We start from the raw sequence: 27,137 nt of genomic DNA, 5'->3' as shown, positions 1-27,137 counted from the left end.
AAATTTTCAGCAATCCTCCAAATTTAAAACTTAAATTTTTATAAATACTGTATTGCATTTATGTCAAAGCCACCAGGATGATAGTTGAGAAACAAAATTTATAACCAAAAATTGGGAACATTAATTAAACAACACCTTCCATTGCTTGACCTCATCTTAGGATGATCAACTGAGGCAGCGAGAGTCTTGAACATTTTGTAAATATGTTCACTTATGAAGTGTACAGGGAGACTGAGCAAACTTGCAAGAACCAGAGTGAGAAAGTGACTCATTTTGTGAGAAAAGAAAAACATGTTTCCCTTTAGATTTTTTTTAAAACATCTTTATTAGAGTATAATTGCTTTACAATGGTGTGTCAGTTTCTGCTTTATAACAAAGTGAATCAGTTATACATACACATATGTCCCCATATCTCTTCCCTCTTGCGTCTCCCTCCCTCCCACCCTCCCTATCCCACCCCTCTAGGTGGTCACAAAGCACCGAGCTGATCTCTCTGTGCTATGCGGCTGCTTCCCACTAGCTATCTATTTTATGTTTGGTAGTGTATATATGTCCATGCCACTCTCTCACTTCATCCCAGCTTACCCTTCACCCTCCCCGTATCCTCAAGTCCATTCTCTAGTAGGTCTGCATCTTTACTCCCGTCTTGCCCCTAGGTTCTTCTGACCATTTTCTTTTTTTAAAAAAAAAATATATTGTAGATATATTGAAAGCAGTCTTAAAGCTCTGAGAAGAAGAAAATTCAGAATAACTGCACTTGGGAAAAAATAATCTATTATCACTTCAGAGAAGGAAGACAGTAACCAAGACACAGCAGAATGACTAAGCTAGGCCCTAAGCAGTTTTCTGAACGAATACAAGATTGCTCTCACTACTCCCTAACATTTTTTTTTCTCATCCTCACTCAGCTACCCTTGTCCATCTTGTACCAGGTCAGCCATTCTGCCCTTCTTTTTGTAGGGTTAGAGTTGCCTATGAGTGGAAGTGAATAGCATGCCACTTCTAGGTCTGGACATTAAAACACCTCATGTGAATTTCTCTGTGCTCATTCCTCTTCCTAGGATCTAGAATACAGACATGCCTGCCATCCAACTTCAACTATGCCAACGAGGACAATGACTGGAGACAACAGTAGAAAAATAAGAAGAAAGTAGCCAAAGTCTTTAAGGGACCAAATGGAACAGAGTAGCCTGCCTATCCATTACAGACTGCTTACTAAGAGAGAAATAAACATTTTTGGTCTTTAAGCCACTATAAAATTGGGTCTCTCTGTCACAGAGGCGTAGCCTACCAAACATCATCAGAAGCCAGAAATGTGTCCAAGTTGTTTTGGACACATGAATTAAGTATAAGATCCTTAAAGCAATATCTCAAGTATTTTAAAAGCTTTCATTTATCTCATGTCATTCTTGCCATTCACTAACAAGGAGCTCAGTTGAGTGGAATCAGAATCAGCTACATTTTAAAGATGGGGAACTGAGGCAAGAGAGGAAGCTTTTTAATCACAAAATTGTGCCAAAAGAATAAAAACTTAGAAACCCATTGTATGACTCACAGCTCTTTCCTTATATAGAAATGTTATTTTATATAAAATGCTTATACACCATTACTGATTCATCATAAAATTCTAGATTATTTTGTGACAGAGAAAACCCTTGACAAGAGGTCAAAATCACCTTGTCTTTCCTCTTACATTCACCACATGTGTGGTTCAGATGCCCCACTCAAATAAATTTTACAAATGTATCTCTGCAATTGAATACTCTTTTCCCCATTAAACAACATTGTAATTTCCAAATACAGTAATTCCTCTCCAACAGTAAGGCTCAGTTGCCTGAACACATCCAATGCAGGAACATCAAGGCTAAAGAACTTCAGATCATACAGAAAATATTCAGCCAAAGGGACCATGGTCATGACTGTAACCGTGAAACCCGTTATCTTTTTGTTCAATAAAATCAATAAAGATATTATATTAATTAAAGAGAACATAAAACATATTTACATAACAAAGTAATAATAGTACCAAAAAATTTCCATTTATCACCACTTGCTTCCTAAACAGTCAGCTATGCTTTTTCCTATGAAGCTTAAAGAAATGAATTCCATCTGCCTTATTGTATATAAGGTATACAAGGACATTTTATCCTGTTTGCTTCACCATTCAAAAATATGGTATCTTCCGTACTCCAAAAACTATAAGATGCTGATGAAAGAAATCAAAAAAGATGCAAACAGATGGAAAGATATACTGTGTTCTTGGATTAGAAGAATCCATATTGTCAAAATGACTATACTACCCAAGGCAATCTACGGATTCAATACAATCCCTATCAAATTACCAATGGCATTTTTCACAGAACTAGAACAAAAAATTTTATAATTAGTATGTAAACACAAAAGACCCTGAATAGCCAAAGCAATCCTGAGAAAGACTGGAGGAGGAATCACACTCCCTGACTTCAGACCATACTACAAAGCTACAGTCATCGAAACAGTATGGTACTGGCACAAAAACAGAAATACAGAACAATGGAACATAATAGAGAGCCCAGAAATAAACCCACACACCTATGGTCAATTAATCTATGACAAAGCAGGCAAGAATATATATAAAGGAGAAAACACAGTCTCTTCAATAAGTGGTGCTGGGGAAACAGGACAGCTACATGTAAAAGAATGAAATTAGAACATTCTGTAACACCATATACAAAAATAAACTCAAAGTGGATTAAAGACTTAAATGTAAGGCTGGACGCTATAAAACTCTTAGAGGAAAACATAGGCAGAACACTCTATGACATAAATCACAGCAAGATCCTTTTTGACCCACCTCCTAGAGAAATGGAAATAAAAACAAAAATACACAAATGGGACCTAAAAATAAAAAAAGTATTCTTTGATACTCTTCTTATCACTTTGTCCTGATCTATCCTTCTCATAATTTAGTAAGTTTATGCACATTAATTAGCTGGCTCCAATTCTTAAATCATTAAACTATGCCCCACCACATCATGGTATAAAGAAATCTTAGCATAGACAAAAGGGAGCTTATTCTCTAGAACATTTTTGAGGCAATCCATACACTGGAGTCCACTACTTGAATTTCTCATCCAAGCTGCTCTTGATAGAAAATATCCTGCAGATATGCTGCACTGACTGGTTTCACCTCCTCTGCAGGTATATGCTGGTCTATGGGGAGGGTCTTGTCTGCCTATCATGTATGTGATTTCTCTAGATTGGGACACTTTGAGGGTCTTGAGTTAAGTAAGAACTTGGGTCTTGTGTTTATGTTCTTTATAAGGTGAAAACAAAGAAGCTACTTTTCAATCATAAAATACTGTTCTTATAGATTATGCTGTTTCAGAATTTCTGATGATTAAACTAAGTGGAAGCTTCCCTCTTGGGGAAAGTAAGTCTGTTAAGTAAATAAGTAGTTTTCAACAAATGGGAAAGACCACATTTATCATTGTTTATTGTGAAACATCATATATGACATTACTGTACATATTAATATTATAAATTATGTATAATGTTGCATATACATATATTGCATATATGTATATATTGCATATATAACAAATATAACATTAAATATTATATATTATTATTTCATATGAGCTGCCATTTTTAATTTTTACTATTTGCTAGATATATTACCTAATTTACTCTTCACAGCAATACTAGGAAGAACACAGGCTGGTACTGTAATTAACATGTTATATATTTCATCTTATTCATTTGTCACAATGAACTTTCAAGGTAGGAAATATTATTATTCCCATTCTTAGGAATAAGGAATCCGAGGTTCAGGAAAGTTAAGTAAGTTTTGCAAGGATTTCAGATTCTAAGTGTATGAGTCAGATATTGTAAACTATCTGTCTGACTCCAGAGCCTCTGTGATGAACCATCACGTTACTCTGTCCCTTCCAGCTCATAAATGGGACAAGGTTCTGCAAACTACATTGGCAGCATAAACAGTAAACATGAGGAGTTGTACAGCATAGTAGTTAAGAGAACACTTAGATCTGAGTTCATATTCCAGTTCTGACACTTAATAATAGTGTGATCTTGGGCAAAAGACTTTTTCAGCATTGGTTTCCTGACTGTCAAAAGTGGATATAAATGACTACTTTGGGCTTCCTTGGTGGTGCAGTGGTTATGAATCCGCCTTCCAATGCAGGGGACATGGGTTCGAGCCCTGGTCTGGGAAGATCCCACATGCCCCAGAGCAACTAAGCCCATGTGCCACAACTACTGAGCCTGCGCTCTAGAGCCCACGAGCCACAACTACTGAAGCCCGTGCACCTAGAGCCCGTGCTCCGCAACGAGAAGCCACCACAGTGAGAAGCCCGCGCACCGCAACAGAGTAGCCCCTGATCACCGCAACTAGAGAAAGCCTCTGCGCAGCAACGAAGACCCAATGCAGCCAAAAATAAATAAATAAAATAAATAAATTTGTTTTAAAAAATGACTACTTTACAGGACTATTTGGAATTGTAAATAAGATAAGGCCAGTTCAGCACTAAGTGGTTTGATACAGAGTGTACTAAGAGGTGGCTGTTAGTATTCCCGAGGTTCCCTTTCTGGAGGACAAGGCAAATCAGCACTAAAGTGATAATACACAATCACTACTTTACCCTCATTTATTCAGCTATTCATCAGATATTTCTCATAGACTTTCAACAAATGAAAAGCAATGAAGTAGTGGTAAGCAGAGCCCAGAACTAGCGAGTGTCCATTCCACTAACCAGCACAGCCTCCTGACCCTCTGTATTGGCTACACACTCAGCACACTATGTGTTCATTTCCCAGCAATTTACTCTGTACCATGGACTGTGATATGTGTTGGAATGCAAAAGTGAGGAGCATGCAGCCCCATCACTGAGGAACTCACAGATTAGCAGCAGGGCAAGACGTACATATGAACAACTACACCTGATAGAGAACTGTTTTAACAGGAACATAATTCAATAAGAGCACAAAGGAGGGAGTGGTTAATTTGGGGAGACAGGGTAAGAAAGTCTTCAAGAAGAATTTATGAAGGGAACCCTCCTACACTGTTGGTGGGAATGTAAATTGGTGCAGCCACTATGGCAAACAGTATGGAGGTACCTCAAAAAACTAAAAATAGAGTTGCTGTATGATCCCACTATTGGGAGCAATCCCACTGCTGGGCATATATCCAGACAAGATGAAACTATAATTCGAAAAGATACATGCACCCCTATGTTCATAGCAGCACTATTTACAATAGCCAAGACATGGAAACAACCTAAATGTCTATGGACAGATGAATAAAGATGTGGTACACACACACACACACAGTGGAACATTACTCTTTCATAAAAAAGAATGGGGACTTCCCTGGTGGCGCAGTGGTTGGGAGTCCGCCTGCCAGTGCAGGGGATGCGGGTTTGAGCCCTGGTCCAGGAGGATCCCGCGTGCCGCGGAGCGGCTGGGCCCATGCGCCACGGCTGCTGAGCCTGTGCTCTGGAGCCTGCGTGCCACAATTACCGAGGGCCGCACACCTGGAGCCCGTGCTCTGCGGCAGGAGAGGCCACCACAGTGAGAGGCCCGCGCACCTCGACGAGGAGTGGCCCCCTCTCGCCGCAGCTGGAGGGAGCCCACGCACAGCAATGAAGACCCAACGCAGCCAAAAATAAATACATAAATAAATTTTTTTAAAAAACAATGAAATAATGCCATTTGCAGCAACATGGATGGGCCTAGAGACTGTCATACTAAGTGAAGTAAGTCAGAAAGAGAAAGACAAGTACCATATCACTTATATGTGGAATGTAAAATAGGACACAAATGAACCTGTCTATGAAACAGACTCACAGACATAGAGAACAGATTTGTGGTTGCCAAGGGGGTGGCAGGCAGGGGAGGGAAGGATTGGGAGTTTGGGATTAGCAGATGTAAGCTATTATATATAGAATGGATAAACAATAAGGTCCTATAGTATAGCTATATTCAATATCCTGTGATAAACCATAATGGAAAAGAATATGAAATATATCAATATATATATGTGTATATATATGTATAACTGAATCACTTTGCTGTACAGCAGAAATTAACACAACATAGTATCAACTATACTTCAATGAAATTTAAGAAAAAAGAATTTATATATGAAAAGGATTCTGGAAGAGAGAAAAGTAAGGAAGGGGCATTGCAAGGAGAAGGGGGGCACTATAAGTGTAAGAACAGAGAAAAGAATGAGAATGAAATTCAAGGGGGAGATTATGAACAGTTGACTGAACTTAAACCAACAGACTAAACTCTCCTGAACATATACGAAAATCAGAGGCAAGCAATAAGGTCCTTTAAATGGACAGCATGGATATCCTGAGCTTTACTCACTGAAGACCACCTCAGACTTTACTCATAGTCTGGCTTCAATCACTCTCCTCTCTTTTCTTTTTTCTCTCTTCTCACATCTATCACCTTTAACCATCTTCTCACTATTGATAGTAACTTAGAAGGAGAAAACTAGTTGGGAGAAACCTGTGCCCACAACTGGTCATTGAGAGAAAAGGTCAAACCAGCTATTAAGAACAGATACAATGAAGAATCTTGAGATGGGGAGATGCTCTTGCATTATCCAGGAGGGCCCACTCCTTATAAGAGGGAGGCAAGAGTGTCAATCTGAGAAAAATAAGTGATGGAAGCAGAGGTCAGAAGAGAGGGATATTTGAAGAGTCTATGCTGCTGGACTTAAGGATGCAGGAAGAGAGGCATTAGCTAAGGATTGTGAGAAGCTTCTAGAAGCTGGAGAGGGCAAGGAAACAGAACTTCCCCTAGATCCTCTAGAAAGGAAGGTGGCCCTGTCCACGTCATGATTTTAACCCAGTGAAACCTCTGTGGGATTTCTGATCTACATAACAGGAAGTTAATAAATTTGTATTGGTTAAACCTCCAAGTTTGTGGTAATTTGTTGCAATACCAATAGAAAACTAGTACAGGCAGTATTTAATGCCACTGATAATGACTCTGAGGCACCAGAAAAATTTGAACACACATTTTTTTCTGAGAAGGCAGAAATGTTTAGGATACCTACCAGCTGAAATATAGCTTAACTTTATGAAAAGAATCAACTTTATGAAATTCAAGTATTCAGAAAATTTCACCTCTGAAATTAACAGAAAATTTCAGTAGGTAGACAACACTGTGCACTGGATAACTACTTCTACCTTGCCTCCAACATTTAGATTCTCCTGAGACCCAGGAAAAGAAAACGTTGAAATGACTGATGCATTTTAGACTATCTAAACATCTTTCCATTGCCCTATAATGGGCCAAGGAAAGTAGTCATTTCTAGAGTGCCAACTTCTTCCAGGCAGAGGAAGTTATTGAGCATCTACTTTGGGAGACAGAATACCATGGCAGATAGTGCTCTGTGGGATTCAGAATCCTCTGCACAAAGTATACAATAAATCTGGGGAGATGTCAGGCTTTACAGGCTCTATGGAGCAACATGTCAACAAATTTGATTTAATATAGGGAAAACATTCACATACCTTAGTGCTGAATGGACGCTCTAGCTAAACTGATATTCCTCTATAAAAAGCTTTTACATTATATATTAAAGTGTTTAGCCCACTAGTAATGCTGCCAGGGACCTTCATAACTGGCGACCTCTGAAAATGGCAACAGGAGTAAATGAATGTTGCATCCCAGCTTGTTAAAAATAATGTAGTTGTGTTCTTAATAAATACTGAGCTTTATAACATCACCCAAAAGATTTTTATGTTAATGTACTACATGTTTATCTTTCTTTGTGACTGCTTCATTAGAAGTGAAAAATACTAAACGATTCCAAGCAAAAACTCAGAGTTACGGTATTTTGTCTAGGTGCCTGGAAGCAGGATATAATATTAAGTCCACAAAGAAAATAGTCTACAAAAATTGAGACAAGTATTTTAGCAGAAAGCTTTGACTCCCTGAATTACGTCTCTTTAATGACTCTTCATGACCTTCAGCATATTGTTCAAATGTCTCCGCAGGAAATACACAACGCTCCTTCATCTAATCATTGCTTAGCTGTCAAGCTTTGACGCACAAAAGTAGGTGGAAAACTAAGGCTAGATGCAGGGCTTCACTCCTGTCTCATCTCAGGAAAGGGCTGGTGGTCTTGCCTTCTCCTTGCTGTCTCTCCCAACGCAATGTCTCCTATATTTGTCTTCCTAGCCCTATTCCTGGAACCGAGTGTCCTGTATCCACACTGACTTTCTACTTTCTACCCAACTTACATTTTGGCCTCTCTTTTGCAGTTGTTTCTGCCTCTTCAATAATGTCTCGGTATAAAATCAATCCATTTATTCAAACCTAGAATCTTTACTTTTTAATGATCTAATGCCCCTTCATAGCTAGCTCATTTCAACATAGCTTCAACCCTCCCTTTTGACTCCTATCACCACTACTTTGTTTCCTAGACTTTTAGCTAGCGCTCTGAAGACCTCTGGCCTTTCTCTTGGCTGAAATTTGATAAATAACATTTATAAAATTACATGATGCCTTTGATGGAATTGGACAGGGTAACCTAGGAATCCGAGAAATGTTTATAAGATTGCTTCTAGGGAAATAGTGCTTCCATTTCCAGACAACCAATTATGTCCGGAGAAATAGATCTTTTTTTTCCCAGAGAACCAATTAAGACACAGTGAATTTTAGAATAGAAAAGTGTTTCATAAATTGGTCAAAGTTTGTGATAAGATGAAAAAGATGATGAGGAGAACTAAGCATTACTGAGTGCTTGCCATACACCAGACGCTGTGCTAAGTGTTTTGGATACATTATCACATTTAGTACTAACAACTATATAAGATAGATACATTTTTTTTCCATTTGGGGATTATGTAACTTATACAGACCACACAAATGGGAAGTTTTGAGGCTGCAATGCGAACTCGGATATGTTTTGTACCAATGTTGTGTAATGCAACTATCAGGGTAAAGACTAGCCTGATATACAGATGAAGGAAGGAAGGAAGGAAGGAAGGAAGGAAGGAAGGAAGGAAGGAAGGAAGGAAGGGAGGGAGGGAGGGAGGGAGGGAGGGAGGGAGGAAGGGAGGGAGGGAGGAATAGATGGATTGATGTAAGAATAGATGAATAAAATAATCTGAGCATTATATAACATCTTTTAAAATACAAATTTTTATTGCTTGTAGGGTTTTTCTGTAACTCCCTTCCCCTTCCCAAGATACATCAAGTCCTGCCTAAAATGTATCAACCACAATAGAAATCGCTAGTCTTAAATATATCATTTCACCAGCTAAAGTAACTGGATGTCTGGTTACAATTAGCTCTTTTGTTCACAGTGCAATGACTGCTTCTGAAGTGCTTGAAGCCGTATGTTTTCAATAGTGTTTTATGATATAAAGCATGCAGTTTTGGAGTTAGCTATGTTTGAGGAAAACTCCAAACTCCAGCACTTCCAGGCTGTAACCATGAACATGCTACTTGGCTCTTCTGGTACTCAGTGTTCTCATCTGTGGAAAAGTACTTACTTCCCAGATTTAGAGTTTTTAAAAAGGTCTTTAAAGTTGTCTTTTGTTTTGCTTTGTTTTTTAGCTAACATATAAAAGTTTTTGGCTCAGTGCCTGGTACATTAAAATTGTTAGCTATTTATATTAATAGTGTTAATAGAGAGAGCTTCTTTCATTTATCTTGTGACTTATAATTTTCAAAGTGTTTTCACTGAAATTATCTCAATTGATCACCTAAGAAGCCTGGACATAAGACTTAAAAATAGCAAACTTGATCTTCTAAGAAAATTAATAATATGTCCCAGGCTTTGTATTGCTTCTTTTAATTCTTACTACAAACTTGACAGGTAGGTACTAGTTTACGTATGAGAAAATGAAGTTAACAAATAATAACTAACTTGCTCAAAGGTATTCATCTAATCTGTAGGAGAACTCTGAATCAGATACACTTTGAGTTATTTCTCAAGCTCAGTTGGGGTGTTTTCCCAACTTTGATCATGTGATAAGTTTATTCTTGAGAAAATGAAGCATAGGCATAGGGACTCTAGAGCCAGTGTGCATGGGTACAAATTCTGGCTCATTTACTTACCACCTGTGTTAACACAGGGCTGCAGTTCCTCATCTTTAAAATGGAGCTTATAATATACCTCATATGGACGTGATGAGGATTAAATGAGATAATATATACAAAGCAATTAGAATAGTACTGGATACACATTAATCACTCAGTAAATCTTTTTTAATTATTTTCTGAGGCAGATGGTTAGGCATCTCCTATATAATTATTTAACACTTACAACTCAGTCCTCTTTTAGTATACTTTATTCTGAGATTAATGGAAAAAAATAACTAAAAAATCTAAATCCTTTATTAAAAGGATTGATCAATGCAGTATCCCAGCACTACCATCTACTTCCAAATAACATTTTGGTGATAGGGTTAAGGTATCCATTTTATGGGTGGGGAGAATAAGATACCCACAGATCTAATGCCATTCTAAAAATAGGTATTAGAAGATGACTATCAGTGGGCCAGACTTCATTCTCAGTATAGGATCACTAGCACTTACTAGATAGATAATTTTGAAGCCACATTGTTCAATCACTCCTCATCCCCCCAACATAATGTAGACCCTTGGTTGTAGTAGAGCTTATGTTCTCTACGTAGAAATACTTCTATGAGGTGTTTTCAATTATCAGTTAGCTTGGGAAATAATCAAAATAATAAATAGCTACCATTTAATAAGCATCTACAATGCTTCCAGATATGAACTAGGCCCTTTATTATACATGAGATGTAAAGATAATCTGAAAACCCAAATGTGAAACAAATAGAAATTTCTTTGTCTTTCCATGACTTGACCTAATTTACTTTGTGGCCCATACCTACCAGGGTAGCAGAAATGGACTCACTCTCATGGAAGGATTTTCTCCTGCCTGTTTCCCCAGCCCTGTGTCTAAGTTGCTCAGGGCTTACAACACACCAAAGAGTCGGTCACGAATGGGGTAGGCGTGCGGGAGTACTGGGCCATCTGTTTCCTGGTGCCATCAGTCCACTCAGGCAATCTGACTCTTGCAAGAAAGCACTGAGGCATCCCTCATTTTTTCCTCATTGCCCACTCAGGTGACTCTTGCCTCTATTTCTGCACCATACTCAAGGATATGGGAACCCTTGTGTTATTTGTCATTCCATGCTGGGACTGTGGGATCACTGCAGGCCTGTTTACGCTCCATCTATTGAACCATTACCTCTATGGGATCTTGCTGTCTTCTTATTTCTCCCACCTAGTAATCAGAGTAAAGATGCCCTTGATGTCTCAGCACCATTTTCCTTCCTTGAGCTCTGAGACGAGACCACAAGTGACATCATGATGACAGCCTCATGAGAGACCCTGAGCCAGAGGATCCAGCAGATTACTGACTCACAGATGTTGTAAAATAATGTTTGTTGTTGTAAGATCCTAAGTTTTGGGGTAATTTGTTATGCAGCAATAGGTAACACATACAATAGAAATAAATTAAAATTTGTTTGTCCTTTCAATATTTCTCTGTCTTTTCCTAAAGCCCTTATTTGGCAACCAAATTCAAGAATTCTTCCTTTTGGGAAATGATTTCTGTACTGTCACATCCTTCTACTATGGCAAAATATAGCACAGTTCTTGAGTTGAGGTGAGGGGAAGAAGCATGGGAGCTTATAAACTATGAGGGGAAAATGGCTAGTATTTTAAGAACACCATTTCATCTTACACTACTATTCTAGGAGATAGTTATTATACCCATTTTGTAAGAGAGAAAAGTTAAGCTTCAGAGATGTTAAGTAATTTTCCAAAGATCACATAATCAGGTATCAATTATCAACCTTCATTTATCTTTATTACATTTCACCACCACTAGGACAACGTTTGAGCCAATATTAAAAAAAGAAAAAAATCAACCTTGCTATTTAAATCTGGCATGCAAGTTTCTACATATGAAGAGTTGTATGCTAAATGAAAAAGGTTAATTTAGTGTAATATGAGATAACACGATAACAATGGTACAAGTTGACTTTGGACTTTCTGGACTCTGCTTCGTTATGAAGAGCTAACACAGAGCACAGTAATTTCTGCAAATTATGATGAAGTACAGAGGAAAATATCAGATACTAGACCAACATTTTCACTTTCTTAAGTTGTCACACTTACTCAATTCCTATCCTACATAGTCCTTTGGAAAGACATGATTTAATATTGCTTTCACCTATGAAACCATTCATAACATTTGGTTCTCATCACATTTTTCTTCTCATATATAATGAGTATACATGATGGCACCTGTCTTCATCGAGCCTACAAAATTGAAATCAAAGCCAAGAAAATATATTCTCCTTTCTCCACATTGATGTATTGAATCTATGACTATCTTGGCAATGCAACAAAAATTAGTGTGCTCTGTACACAAATATGTATTTCTTCAGTTATTCTGTATTACACACAGTAAGATTGTTTGTGTTCCTTATCTATTCCATCATGTGGAGAATTTAATCAACTGATTTAATTTAATCAACTTTCTTCACTATAGCCTGAAGAATCTAGACTGCTCTAGGATATTTAACTCATGAAAGCTCTTTCTTTAAATACAGAGGTAGGAGGGGAAGTGGGGCACAGTTAGATGCTTCTGAGTTTTCTATAAAAAGATACACTCAAAGGCCTTTAAAACATTTCTTTATTACACTCATTTAACAAACACATATTATATTTTCTTGGTACCTGACACTATTCTAAAAATTTTGTAAACATCAATAGTAACATTTAATTTTCATGGCAACTAGGTAAAGTAAGTACTCTATAGTAATTGTAAAACTGAGGAAACCGAGGCACAAAGATGTTAAATAAATTGTCCAAGGTTGGACAGCCACTAAGCAGCAGAGCCAGAATACAAAATTTGGCCTTTTGGCTAGAAGATCCATGCCCTCAATCACTACACTGTGCCATATAGAGAAAATGAATCATTTTAAAGATGTCTGAGAAATAGCATGAATTCCTTTAGTAGTATATCAATAAAAATGTATACATATTTTATATCCACATATATATTATGCATATTTCATGCCTATGTGGCCAATGCTACTGAACAGTCTCAACGATGACCTCTCAAAGTAAGAATGCATAGATGTATAATATTTACATATGGATATAATGGACAAAAGCATTGCTTTATTGTCAGAAGACATTGTCTTGAGTCTTGACTATGACTCACTGATTATAATTTCGGTAAAGTACATTAACCTGTAACAGCCTTAATTTATGTTTTGCTCACTATTCTATCTGTAGCTCCCTGCACACTGTGCTTGGCAAACCAGAAGTATTCCATAATTTTGTTGAATTGAATTGATAATGGATACTGCTTGATTATTTGGGGATTATCTGTTATGTCACCTGATGAGTTTTGTAACAGTGGTTGCTTGCCCATATTTAAACAAGACCTAAATAGTACTTGCTTAGTGTGCCTTATCCAAAAATAAATATTTTGCATAGAGGAACCTGAAAGAAACACGTTTTATAGGAAAGTCAAATGCTCATCAAGTCATAGATTAGATTTCACATACCTTCTTGGGTTTTGGAATAACAGACTAGCCCATTCTGTGCTGGAGATAAAGTACTTTATGACCACCCAGGAAATTGAAATGGAAAAAGGCAAAACAACCAACTGTGTCAAATTATTATCTTGGAAAGTTTGAAGATTGGGCCTACAGCTCCAAAATACTATGTTCTGAGAGAATTCCAATACTCTCTTCATCAAAGAACCAAGAAAGAGAAAAAACTTTCTCTTACTTTTCCTTTTAAAGTGCTGTTTTCCTTTTGCTATCTGACCTTACCTCCATTTCCAGATGTTTTTTAAGTCACAACTGTAGATATTTCTGTTTGCTTCAAGCGGTGCTTTAAAAATACTTATACGAGCAGTGCATTTTCTGTTTAAACCCAAACCCAAGTTAAGAAAAGGACACTATCATGGAAACAGCTGGTTTCTTGTTGTCATTGCTATTATTGTTGTTGTTCTTCTCCTCCTCGTCCTCCCCTCCCCCTCCTCCCCCTTCCCCTCTCCTCTTCTTCCTTTTCTTCTTTCTTCTTCTTCAAACTAAGTAAAATTACAAAGTCAATAAAGCTAACCTAAGCTAAACTTGCAAAATTGATGTAGGGCCTCTTGAAATGTCTGCCAAAAAATGGAAATATTTAGAGAATATGGCCCCCAAATCACAAAAATTTTGTTGTAAGTTTGAACACAGATGAAGTTTCTTGCTCTCATACTCAGATGGATGGTAGAATCTGCTTTAACTAGGAATTAATTTAAAAATTGAACTCAGGCCCAGTTGATGTTTATTCCACATTTCATACATCTACCAATAAAAAAAAATTAGTATAACTAGCAAATTGTTTTCAAGCATTTAGAAATTATTCTCTTAGAAAGCATTGGGATGCTCTTGACAGTCATTAAACTCTTCCTATCTTTAGCCCCACTTTGTTAGCCTAGATTTCATTTGTTTGCAAAAAAGAAAAAGAACTGAATTTCTTTCAAGTCTCAAAACCTTTATCCCTCTCTAAATAGTTTCAACATGGTTTAGATAACTGGCCTTACTTGCATGTGTTTCTTTTGCACATTCACTGATGTATTGGAGAAGATACCCTTTAACTTATTTTCTTCATCTTCAATTTAGAATTCTATTCAAAAATCCAAGCTTGTTAGAACTGCTAAATATATTGTTTTTGGAGATGGTAAAGTTTCCAAGGTTCTAAACTATTTATTTCTACATAAACAGTTACACTATAATAAAGACAGCCTAGATAAGAAAATTGGAAAGAAAATCCTATGGGATTTTCCATGTTTCCCAAAAGTTGTGTGACTTTCAATGTTCTCATTTATCATTCACATGAATGTTCCCACTATACAGAACAAACTCCTTTAAAAGGAGACAGAATTGGGAAGGACTTCTACAAATCACTTAGGTGCAGTTCTTATCACAGTTCACTCATGTATGGATTAAATGAGAACACTAGAACAAAGACTGTCTCCTTTTCAAGGTCTTTTCTTACAGTAAATTTAAGCAAACATGAATTAGATTTCCCCGTGGTGAGGCTGCAAACAGAGACATGCTTTTCCCTGAGACTTCTTCTTTTGTTCTTAAGTAAATGTTCAAAAAGTACCTTTTTTTTTTCTCTTTAACAGACTGTTCATAATGGCTCAATGGAAAGGTTAATGTGATTTATTTTCCCTTGTTTCATCACTGTTGTCAGTGCTACTGACAACGCGTTCAATAGTACGATATGTATGCTGCCAACATGGAACTGCAAACCCAAATAGCTGATGATATAAAGCATTTGTCGATTTGGCAAGATGATCTATGGCTCTTAATGAAAAATGAGAAATCAATTAAAAATGTTCATTAACAATATTCTTTTGAGTTTGTTGACTAAGATCACACACAAAATATATATGACCCTTCTTTGTTTCTTCCTGACGTATTCAGGCTCCAAAAGTTTGAATAATTTTAACATTGGGAAAAGTGGCCTACATATGAACCAGTCTAGTAGTATGCTGTGACATCATTTTATATGACTGTCTCCAAAATACTGAATATTTATTGAAATGAATTATATTTGATGTCAGCTGAATGCATAGCATACATTAGGTGTATGGGATGGTAGATTAAACATTCATATTTGAGGTCTGATAAGGACCAACACCTTTTATCTGCTAAAAATAAAACAAAAGATTCAATGTTCATTAAAAAATAAAGTTATTTTCAACAAGTGTGCCAAGACCATTCAAACAGGGGAAAGACAGACTTTTCAACAAATGGTACTGGGAAAACTGGATATCCACCCACCCAGGAAACTTGCAGGAGACACACCTGTCCAAGGCCCCCATGACAGGTCTGCTGACTTCATTCCTGAGTATGGACCCTGAAAGGAGCCCTGTGACCTGGATCCAGCCCACTCTACAATGGTCCTGGAGGCAGTTCTTTCCATCCAGGGACCCACTCTGGAACCATGTAGGAGCTCTCTCAGACCTAGTGGGAGCCAAACCTGTCTGTGTACCTGGTAACAGGCCCACTGTCTATGGACTTGACTGCAGACCTAGAAGTGGCCCCATGAACTGCCTCCCACTCTGCTCCAGCGTGGTCCCAGAGCTGTCCCATCCACCTAGGGATCGGGGAGGAACCACACATGCTTGTGCCCCTGGTGACAGGCCTGCCAATCGCAGACTTGACAACAGCCATGTAACTCAGCTCCAGCTCCACTGGACTGAGATCCCGGAGACAGTCCCATCCATCTGGGAACCCAGCGCTGGTAAAGGTAAGCATATAGTCAAATTCAGAAAACTCTAATGCTGTGACGGTAGTGGTGTGTAAATCACTTTTAACTTTAGTATAAAAGTGAAAAGACAGAATTATTAAAATAAATACAGCTACAATAATTTGTTAATAGATACACAATATAAAAATATGGAAATCGGGACACAAAAACAAAATGTGTGTGGAGGGTGAGAAAAAGTGTGGAATTTTTATATGCAATTGAAATTAAGTTATCAACTTAAAATAGACTGCTCTAAGATAGTTTATGTATCACTTCAAGGCATATAGGTGCTGCTAATAAAGAGATATGCACGTGCAGAAATTTGTTATCTTCTTCTTTTTTAATTCCAAAGTATCATTTGCTGTCAAAGAACTACTTAGTGTTAAGTAGCAAGTTTATTTCCCTATGAGAATGTAGCTTTCCCATCTGAAACTCTGAAATCATTTAGTTTATATTGGTTTTGATCAAATCAAGAGACAGAAAAAATAAGGAAATGACGGCAAACAATAATCCTACTTTATTCCTAAGACTGGGATATTTTATGGATGACAGCTAAATTAAATTGGAGTAAGAATTGCTCACAATGATTAATGCTGCTGTTCATTCATAGTAACTAGAAAAGAGAAAGAAAGTAATTTTTCTTTAAAGGAAAAATCAATAGGTTGAAGGAACGATCAATTACTGAAGACAGACTCCTGAGAAAACTCATCACTAGTTTCAGCTTCATTATCCTCTTTGAGCTCATAAGGCCTTTGCCCAGAGTGTGGATAAAAGATTCTCCAGAAACCTCTGCCCCACTCACTACTAAATTTGACCCTGAAAGCAGCTGGGAAATCATGGGTGTAGCTGTCATTAACTGTTGAGCTTCAGGTTGTGGTTCTGTTTCCCTTGGTCCTTAACAGCTAATACTCAACAAGCCAGCCAGCCAACCAACCATTCATTCATTCATTCATTCAAGAAATGCATTTTGAGCATGCACTATAAGTTAAACAACAGGGTGAGAGAATCTAATCAGAAATTAAAAAAAAAAAGAAAGAACACTAAAGAAGACAACACTCATCCTAATTAAAGCTATACCCGCTATATACTGGGGATCAATGAATACCAAGGCCTAAGGATTTTGGCAGCCTTCCTAAGTCTGCATATCACCCTATTGCTGCCTGCCCAGAATCAGAGGCATTCCTGGCTTTGTGCAAGTCTTCTTCCTCTTTTGCCTGCTGTCTTGGCCCCATGCCTTCATGCAGAAAGCAAAATCTATAAATATGAACTAGCTCTCATGCAGCTGAGAAAATCTTCAATGGAGACGGTGGTGCTAATAATGATAAATGTTCTTTTCCCTCTGATTCATACAATAATTTTATTTTAAAAGGTTGGTTTTCTTTCTTTTTTAACACTGACAGAATATGCAACCAGGGGTGTACGCAGAAGCCTGGGCCCATAATAGAAGTGAAGTGCCATTGTTAAGTGGCCCACAAAGGGAGGGGCAGGACCCACCACAGCAGCCTCTTTCTCAGCTCACTAGACGCTGCCTTGGCAGGCTCCAGCCACCGCCTCGCCAGGCTCAGGGAACAAGCTCCAGTGGGTTGTCCACACACAAGGCAGGGCTGAAATCACAGGTGAGCCCCAGGGACCATGTCACTTAGGTAGGAAGCAGGGCTGAAATCTCTCCCCATGGTTGTGCAAGCCACCACCAGCTTTGTAAACTCAGCACCTGCCAGACATCAGAGTGGACAATGGGTGCTCCTGCAGCTGGGACGGGCCTGGCCTTAGCAACTGTGGGCTTTATGGGCACATGCATGTGGGGGCTGGGCCACGCCAGTATCTGGGCTGCCTCCACAGCTCCCAGAGCAGGTCCAGGTGTGTGGGGACTGTGGTCCTGAGACCTGACATCAGTGGATCTGTGCTGATGGCCTTGTGAAAACAGCCCCTGAGGGACACCAGGGCTGACTGCCAGGCCTTCCCACTGTTGAGGCGGGGCCAAGGGCAGTGCTAACAACAGTGTACTTTGTGAGCCTGTGCAACGGGTGACAAATGACACAACAGAGTGCACTCCTAGGTGGACAGCTCCAGCAAAGGAATACTTAGTGGCTCCTCTCCCAGTGGAAGTGCTCCAATCCCTCCTACCTCACACTGCAGCTCAGAAACGTAGCTCAGAAACAGATCTGGGGGCTTCTACTCCAACAACTAGGGAATAGACCCTGCCCCCAACAGGGCTGTGACAACCACACAGCAAAGAGGAGGTCCTGCTCAACATCCAGTGCAGACTCTGGTCACCACAACATCAGTCATATGCCCTCTCAAGGGGATAAGAGCCAGGACACACTGAGGAAACAGGCGGCAGGCATCCATACTAAAAACAGCCCTCACACCAAAAATATTAAACCCATGCCAGCTACAAGGGATGCTCCCACATAAAAACAGGCCTCCAAGACCACAGTAGATAATTGTTTCTCCTAAACTCACAGAGTAAGAGAACTATAATTAAAATGAGGAAGCAGGGAAACCACTCCCAGTTAAAAGATCAAGAGAACTCCCCTGAAAAAACAATGAAACAGACCTCTTCAGCCTGATAGATACCAAGTTCAAAAAGGAGATAATGAAAATACTGAAGAAATTAAGAAAGGCCATTGACAGAAATGCAGATTACTGTAAAAAGGAACTAGAAACTATAAAGAGGAGCCAAGAAAAATTAGAAACCTCATTTGCTGAGATGAAAGGTGAGCTAAAGGCAATGAATAGCAGAATGAATAATGCAGAAGAATGAATAAGTGATCTGGAAGATAGAATAATGGAAATTACCCAATCAGAACGGCAGACAGAAAGCCAAATGAAAAAAAATGAAAGGAATATAAGAGACCTATGGGATAATATAAAGCATGCCAATCTACGTACAGTAGGAATTACAGAAGGAGAGAAGAAAGAGAAAAGTGGATTGAAAATGTATTTGAAGATATTATGGCTGAAAACTTCCCAAGCCTAAAGAAGGAAACAGATATCCAGGAATAGGAAGCACAGAGGGTCACAAACAAGATGAACACAAACAGACCTACAGTGAGATATATTATAATTAAAATGGCAAAAGTTAAATATAAAGAGAGGATTCTAAAGGCAGCAAGAGAAAAACAAGGTGTTAATTATAAGGGAACCCCCATAAGGCTTTTAGCTGATTTCTCTTCAGAAATGTTCCAGGCCAGAAGGGAGTGGCAAGACATATTCAAAGTTCTGAAAGGGAAAAATCTGCAACTTAGGGTACTCTACCCAGCAAGATTATCATTTAGAATAGAAGGAGAGATAAAGAATTTCTTAGACAAGCAAAAACTAAAAGATTACAGCAATACTAAACCTATTGTAAAAGAAATATTGAAAGGTCTTCTCTAAATAGAAAAGAAGAAACTATAGGAAAGAGAAAATTGCAACTGGAAAGTGAATCACTTAAACAAGCTAGTAAACAGATTAAAAGAAAAACAATTTTTTTTAATTCTTGTGAAAACAATGATAACCACAATGAACAGCAAAAAGGAAAAGATGAAGATGTAAAAGAGGACATCAAAATCATAAAATGTAGAGGAGGAGAGTAATAAAATGTAGAGTTTTTTCTTTTATTTGGAATGTGTTTGAGTCTAATTGACTATCAGTCTAAAGCAAGTAGATATAGGAAAGGGTTAACATACATGAAAAACAGGGTAACGACAAATCAAAAACATACAATAGATTCACAGAAACCAAAAAAGGAGAACACAAGCATAATATAAAAGGAATTCATCAAACCACAAAAGGAAAAACAAGAAGAAAAAGAAAGGAACAAAGAAGAAATACAGAATCAACTGGAAAACAAGGTTTAAAAGGGCAATAAACACATATCTATCAAAAATTACCTTAAATGTCAATGGACCAAACGCTCCAATCAAAAGACATAGGGTGGCAGATTGGATTTTAAAAAAAAAGAGCCTACAATATGCTGCCTACAAGAGATCCACTTTTAGGGCAAAGGGCACACATAAATTGAAAGTGAGAGGATGGAAAAAGATATTTCATGCAAATGGAAATAACAAGAAAACAGGAGTAGCAATACTCATATCAGACAGAACAGACTTTAAGACAAAGTCCATAAAGAAGGATAAAGAAGGACACAATATAATGATAAAAGGATCAATACAAGAAGAGGATATTACACTTGTCAACATATATGCACCCAATATAGAAGCACCCAATACATAAAACAAATAATAACAGACATAAAGGGAGAAATTGATGGGAATACAATAATAATAGGAGACTTTAACACCCCACTCACATCAATGGACAGATCTTCCGGACAGAAAATCACTAAGGCAACAGAGATCCTAAATGACACAATAGAACAGTTAGACTTAATTGATATTTTCAGGGCACTACATCAAAAAAAAAAAAAAAACCAGACAAAACATAATACATATTCTTTTCAAGTGCACATAGGTCATTCTCTAGGATTGACCACATGCTAGGGCACAAAACAAGCTTCAACAAATTTAAGAGGACAGAAATTATTTCAAGCATCTTTTCTGGCCACAGTGGCATGAAACTAGAAATCAACCACAGAAAAAAGAAATGAGAAAAAAATGATTACGTGGAGATTAAACAACATGCTGCTAAAAAACTAATGGGTCAGTGATGAAATCAAAGAGGAAATTAAAAAATATATTGAGATAAATGACAATGAAAACAGAACCATACACATCTATGGGATGCAGCAAAAGCAGTTCTTAGAGGGAAGTTCATAGTGATACAGGCCTTCCTCCACAAACAAGAAAACTCTCAAACAACCTAACCTATCATCTAAAAGAATTAGAAACAGAAGAACAAAACCTAAAGTCAGAAAAGGAAGGAAATAATAAAGATCAGAGAAGAAATAAAATAGAGATTAAAGCACTATTCACAATAGCCAAGATATAGGAACAACATAAATGTCCATTGACATATGAATGTATAAAGAAGATGTGTTATGTATACACAATGGAACACTACACAGCAATAAAAAAGAACAAAATAATGCCATTTGCAGCAACATGGATGGACCTAGAGATTATCATACTAAGTGAAGTAAGTCAGAAAGACAAATACCATATGATATCACTTATATGTGGAATATAAAATATGACACAAATGAACCTATCTACAAAACAGAAACAAACTCACAGACATAGAGAACAGACTTGTGGTTGCTAAGGGAGAAGAGGGGTGTGGGAGGGATGGATTGGGAGTTTGGGGTTATCAGATGCAAACTATTATATACAGAATATTTAAACAACAAGGTCCTACTATATAGCACAGGGAAGTATATTCAATATCTGGTGATAAACCATAATGGAAAAGAATATAAAAAAAGAATGTATACATATGTATAACTGAATCACTTTGCTTTACAGCATAAACTAACACAACATTGTAAATCAACTATACTTCAATAAAAATAAATCAATAAATAAAAATAAACAGAAAGACAAAGAATGACTTAGGAACTGTCACAGATTGGAGGAGAGTAAGGAGACGTGACAACTAAATAAAATGTGGTGTCCTGCAATGCATCCTGGAACAGAAAAGGGACATTAGGTGAAAAACTGATGAAATCCAAATTAATTCTGTAGGTTAGTTAATAGCAATGTTCTAATGTTAATTTCTTGGTTTTGATAACTGTACTATGGTTATGTGAGATGTTAACATTAGGGGAAAGTGAGTTAAGCACCAGTATGGGGGGGGAGCTTTGTGCTATTTTTGCAACTTTTCTATAATTCTAAAATTATTTTAAAATAAAAAATTATAAAAATAAGCATACACATTGGATCCAACATCACATCAGTTGGAGGCTGGTATTTTCCAAATGAGAATTTGATACAACCCTCTTCATTTCATTGTTTGTATTATTTCTTTTCCTTTCTCTTAGCTACCATTTGTTTTGTGCATCACTTTTCAAGTACATATGAAACAATTTTTTCTCTTTTTATAAAACATTAAATATAAGAGGCAATTTGTTTATCTAAAAGAGGAGAAAGTTAACCCTTCTAACTATTCAATATATAGTATATAATACCTCAGAATTACTTTAATTCCTAGCTTGATTATCAAAGATATAGTTTGGAAATGAAAACAGGTAACCTGAACTGTTATCCAAATTCATCTTGAAAAAGGTGAGATGCTTTATTCTAGTCTGTATTTTAAGTGCAGCAATAGATTTATCTCTTAATCAAGCTCTTTAAAAATTGGCTGCCGCAGAGGACTTCTATTTGGTAGTATGACCACAGAAGGCAGTCATGACCCATGCAGCTTAAATAACGATAATAACATAATAATATCAACAAACATTGTGTGCCAGATGCTTTGATAAATGATCTACATGCATTATTTAATTTATTAATAATAAAAATTATGAATTGTTAATAGGTATTAAGTATACTCTATGTGTCAGACTCTGCTGAATACTTTACAAAATGTATTTAATTTGATCTTCATCAGAAATCTGAGACAGGTAACCTTGCCCTTCTTATTTTAAAGATGAGGAAACTGAAGCTTAGTCAGGTTCAGTAATTTATATAAAGTGACATATATATGACTGGTAGACTGGAAGCTCCGACTTCAACAGTCAAAATTCAGAACATGTACTCTTAAACCTTATAAAATGTTGCCTCCATATAGTTAACAAGGCTCAACACGGAAGTGGTGGAATGATCCAAGAAATCGCCTAACTAGAACACAGGTTCCCAAACTTGGCTGTGCACTGAAATCAACCAGACCACATCACATACCAGTTCAACCAGAATCTCTAGGTGTGAGATCAGGACAACAGTTATTTCTTTATAGCTTTCCTATGTGATTCCAATGTGCCACCAAGTTTAAGAATCTATGCTCTAGAAATTGATTTTTGCATAACTTTACAAAATGCCAGTGAGAAAGGACATGGTTAGGCAAGCTAAGCACACAAAACATAGAAACTAGAAGTTAATGACACTAATGTTACTGTACAGAAGTTCTAATTGTTAATGAGAAAAAGTGTTTCTTTTTTGCTTATCTCAGTATTTCAATAAACACATATTCCTCTGATGAAGAAACAGATTACATATTCCATTGTGACGATATTTTTCCATAGTCTTTTAAGAATGAAAAATAATTTTAACTTTAAAATAATTGAGAAAGAAGAATTACTAATGTTGTTAATCATGCAGGGTTTTTTCCCCCCTGGTGTCTTTAATATTCTATTTATTTTCCACTCAGCAGTTAGTAAATGGAATTGCACCATGTTCTCTTTTATGTTTGATTTCCTCTAAAGAATATAAATATCACTAAATAAAATACAGATAATTTTCTCCTTTGGCTTATATATTGGTGTGCTCTTATTGTTACATGTCTATGATATACTTATTAATTTATTATTATTTTTAAAAAATATACTCTATTTCTGAACAGTTTAGTGAGAAGTTGAAATGGTTATCTAAATCATTCGAGGGAAAAAAAAAGGAATTTTAACCAAAATTCACTGTATTCAACTTAGGTCGAAAACAACTTGAATTCTGGAAATAAAGCCCCTCACACTTCTTGTTAATATATGTAAAGACAGTATGCATTCATTCTGTGAATGCCTATGGCAAGTATATCCTTTATGTTTTTTACTCAAAGAGATGCATGTTGATGGAGATGGGAAATGAAAATATTAAGTGTTCTTGTTTGGTTGCATAAAATTGTGATATACAAATTTGAAGGAGTTAAAGGGACAACGTTCCTGAGATAATCTCTGAGACTCTGGACTTGAACAGTATCACTTCAGGGCCCAGGTGACAAAATGAGATGGAAATCCATGGCAAGGGCAAATCTTCCCAGCTCTGCAGAGAATCAAGCACCACTTAGACTTCTTGTGAACTCTGGGATAAAGCACTCTTGTTACCAATGATGTCTCTAGGAAGACACTATGGTCCTGGCAGTACTGAGTTTCTTTAGGTGATGTCCTAAAATAGTGGCCACTGGCTAAGAGTCATGAGAACAGGAAAGGAAGAACACTGTAGATGAGCTGTGAACATATGCATGATAATTCTTTGTAGTTCACCAAAAACAACTGGGTGTACTTTGTTTGGGGGATTCCTCCATTGAAGTCAGTAGAGGATTGAGCTCTTGTAAATTAAGCATTAAAATAAGAAAAGAAAGGCAATATGACCTCTTTTATACTCACAGCCTAGTGAAGCTTAGAAATGCAAATTGTAGACATAAAACAAATCTGGTGAATGTACATGGAAATAATGTGTTGATTGAAACCTCTACCCCTGATTTCTACCCCCTAACTTCCAACAAAATGAAACAATAGCTGCACAATACTTTATGGAAGTTTCAGAGACTAATTAGAATCTGTTCATCATATATTTGTGGAATAGCTATTGTTTGTAAGACCTTATTCTAGAAAGATGCTACAGAATGATTCTGAAATTGTCCAGTCTGTAAGAAATCCATGTGAACAAGTTTTAGATTTAAAAGTGAGGTCTCAAAAATGTTGCTTCTGATTTAACCAAATGATGTACTCTCAATAAACCCCTAGTGTGCATGGGGTGCTTGAGGAGCTGCTGACGCCCAAAGATTGAGAGGCATAAGAAAACTCAATCTGTAGTTATCACTGACCAGACACCACTTCCACAATGCCAGAAGAAGGCATAAGCACCCCCTACCACCACTGCTTAGCAATTTGGATCACACAAGGGAGAAAGGCTGACAAAGGGAGGGAAGTAAACCATTAAGGGCTGAGGTTTTACCCCAAATAATTAAGCTATGAAAGAGACAGCGGCAAGGTTACATTACTTGATTTCGGCTTTCAAATTACTGAATGATACTGAATATTATAGAAAAGCATAGATCTGTCCATTTGCAAATGTGGAAGCTTGAAAGCCAAAATGAGTTGCATTATATGTATATATAAGTAACATTTTACATGCCCTGGTTTGTGACTATTCAATTTATTGCCAACCAAATTGCTTCCAGAATAACCAGTTATTTGACCAATTTAATCAATTTCTTTCTAACAGGGTGTGTCTAAATTAGTAGATTATTCAAATGGGATGCACGCAAGTAGAATCCTGCTCAACTGTCGTATTACCCTGAAAATCCAGCCATCACAATGAGGTGGGGAAGATGTTGGTCATAGGGCACAAACCTGCAACTAGAAGATAAACAAGTTCTGGAGATCTAATGTACAGCACTGTGGTCATACTCAACAATACTGTATTATATACTTCAAAGATGCTAAGAGACTAGATCTTAAATGTTCTCACTACAAAAAAGATAATTATGTGATGTGATAGGTATTAGCTAATGCTACTGTGGTAATCATGGCAATATATAAATGTACGAAATCAACACACTGTACACCTTAAGTATGCACAATGTTATATGCCAATTATATATCAATTAAAAAAAAAGAATAGAGGCAGGGGTTTCTGCAGCCACTCAGGTGCCTGTAGTAGTGTCCTAGTAGTTCCCCACCTCTTCTGTCCTTTTCTAATGTTTTCCACAATTGTTTATCAGTTTAGAAACAAAACAAGTCTTTGCATGGCATCCACCTAAAGCCCATCCACTGCTTTCCATTACTCTTCTGATTGAAAAAAAATAACTTCCACCATAACCTATCAATTCGTAAGTCTTATGTGAGCAGAGTTATGGCCACTACCAAAGTCTCCTACCTTGTGTTACACCCCTCTATTCATTGTCTTCTTACTCCACCTGTGCTGGTTTTATTTCATTTACTCAACTGGGTACATTCCCTACCATCTCAAAGCTTTCTCACAAATTATTCCTTCTGCTTAAGGCACTCTCCCACTGCCCCACCCCCAAATATGCCACAGTTTGCCTATTTAATGACTACCCATTCTTTCAGGTCTCAAGTCCCTAACTTCACGGTTATCTTGGGTTCTCCTGTGTGGACTCTCCTACACAGCATCTATCACAGTTTGTAATGGTGTGCTTTAGTGAGTATAGGTCAGCCAGTATGCCTGTATCTATAATATGTTGCTCACCATCATATCCCTAAGGTTAGCATACTGCTTGCTCATAAGACATCCTTAACAAATGTTAGTTGAATGAAGGAATTAGTGTATGAATAATGGCATAACCAAGGGGCTGGTCCAGTCCAGGCGGTCTTGCATGGAAAATAGGCATTGGCAGATTACTAGTAATGACAGGCACTGGAGAGAGCTTGGTGGTTCAGTGCATGACCTTTGGTTCACAGCTCAGACTGACCATGTAATAGATATGTGATTATGAGTAAGTTACTTTTCCATGTCTCAATTTCCTCATCCTAAAATAGGGACAAGAGTAGTTTTCTACAAACAACCCAATCAAAAAATGGGCAGAAGACCTAAATAGACATTTCTCCAAAGAAGACGCACAGATGACCAACAGACACATGAAAGAATGCTCAACATCACTAATCATTAGAGAAATGCAAATCAAAACTACAATGAGACATCACTTCACACCAGTCAGAATGGCCATCATCAAAAAATCTACAAAGAATAAATGCTGGAGAGGGTGTGGAGGAAAGGGAACCCTCCTACACTGTTGGTGGGAATATAAATTGGTGCAACCACTATGGAGAACAGTATGAAGGTTCCTTTAAAAACTAAAAATAGAACTAACATATGATCCAGCAATCCCATTCCTGGGCATATATCTGGAGAAAAACATGGTTTGAAAGGATACCTGCACCCCAATGTTCATTGCAGCACTATTTACAATAGCCAAGACATGGAAGCCATCTAAATGTCCATTGACAGATGAATGGATAAAGAAGGTGTGGAACA

At 37.3% G+C, this 27,137-nt stretch overlaps 2 long non-coding RNA genes across 2 annotated transcripts in view; one reads left to right on the top strand and one right to left on the bottom strand.

The window, feature by feature from the left end:
* Positions 1-5,321, bottom strand: part of LOC309620126 — a 64,821-nt gene extending 59,500 nt beyond the window's left edge. Inside the window, exon 1 of the long non-coding RNA XR_014239431.1 lies at positions 320-5,321. This is a non-coding gene — a long non-coding RNA (uncharacterized lncRNA). The remainder of the gene's footprint in view (positions 1-319) is intronic.
* Positions 5,317-27,137, top strand: LOC309620136. Its single transcript, XR_014239440.1, has 2 exons — positions 5,317-13,339; positions 13,568-27,137. It is a non-coding gene; the product is annotated as an uncharacterized lncRNA (long non-coding RNA).

The sequence above is a fragment of the Balaenoptera borealis genome (genome assembly GCF_965194805.1).
Source record: "Balaenoptera borealis genome assembly, chromosome: X".
NCBI classification, from domain to species: domain Eukaryota; kingdom Metazoa; phylum Chordata; class Mammalia; order Artiodactyla; family Balaenopteridae; genus Balaenoptera; species Balaenoptera borealis.
Note: the sequence above shows the minus strand (reverse complement) of the source record. Positions and strands in the feature narration are given on the sequence as shown.